Here is a 1343-nt window from a genome sequence, read left to right on the forward strand (position 1 = left end):
TCAGCGACTTGCAGCCAATGCCCATAGGCTGTTCCTGCACACAGACACTCTTAAACCGGCAGATAAAATCGTCTGCTTCCTCATACTGTCTTGTCTCAAACACAGAGACCAAACCTGCGACGCGAGCCCATGTAACAAGCACCATAATCTGCTATACCTTGTCTATATCAGGCACTCTTAAACCGTTTGTCTCCCAATTTTGTCTTCTCCCAGACGGCAAAGACTGCGAAGTAAGCCCGTGCAGTAAGCACTATAGTGCGTGGCACTCTACTAATATCAGAAGCTGTAGATCTAAAATTAGCATGTGAAAACTTTCAGTCCTGATACTAGTGTAAGAGGCCAAAATGGTACACACTCCCCCTACGGCAGTAGTATAGCCCGGTGACCCCCGAGGTAACGGGATTCGGATTCGTTCACTTCAGTTCTGGACATGTTGAATATAGACTGCGCTGTTGAACAGTCCGTGTCCGTGTGAGTCCTTCCTTGTATTAACCTTGGGGTGAGGGACAGGGCGGAACATTCTAGTCTTACACTGGTGGCAGCGGTGGGATCCGACCTACGCTCCTGTTAGCCTGTCCCTCACCCCGGCCCCGTTGGCGAGAATGGAGGAAGACTCTCCCAGACCACGCCGTGCCGCGTGCCGCCATGATGAATCTTCCACGTGATGGGGATGACGGACTGACTTTTCATTTTTGCGCCGCGCCGGGACTCCCAATGGAAATGCGGTGACAGAAAGATCTTTTAGTTTGATCGAGAGACACTGCAAAAATCCACTCAACAACAGGGGACGCACTTTTAGCGGACCGCCGAAGGACTACGGCCAGGCTTCGCTGGAGGATTCACGGCGGCCCCTTTGTACCCATGCGGTACCATCGGCCCCTCAAGCCGAAGTCGGACTTCCCGACACCCGGGCCCCGTCATCTCAACCAGCCAGGCAGTCGGACCCTTCGGTGCCACTAAACACAACATGTGTCAGGAAGAAGGTGCGTCCCGGCCAAACAACGCCATTCTGCAGAAGTCTCAGTCAGTGGGAAGCAGCCAGCAGAATCACTCTAGAGATCGACTTAACGGACTGCCGCATGCGCATGCCGCCGACCTGACTGGCAGACGACCGGAGCATGGAGGACACTCCTTTTGCGTTGTTCGCAAATTTCGTAGTACCCGGCCCACGGGTCCCCAGCATCAGTACTGGAGCAGGTTCTGCGAATCCCCCTTGTCTCCTCGGTACCCATGCGGTGCCATCGCTGGCTTGCTACCGCCGAGTCGGATGATACCCGACACCCCGTCACCCAGAAAGTGAGGTGGACCGTCAGACTCTGCTGTCAGACTGCTAGAACACTGAC

The sequence above is a fragment of the Branchiostoma floridae genome, chromosome 16 (assembly GCF_000003815.2).
Source record: "Branchiostoma floridae strain S238N-H82 chromosome 16, Bfl_VNyyK, whole genome shotgun sequence".
Lineage (NCBI taxonomy): Eukaryota > Metazoa > Chordata > Leptocardii > Amphioxiformes > Branchiostomatidae > Branchiostoma > Branchiostoma floridae.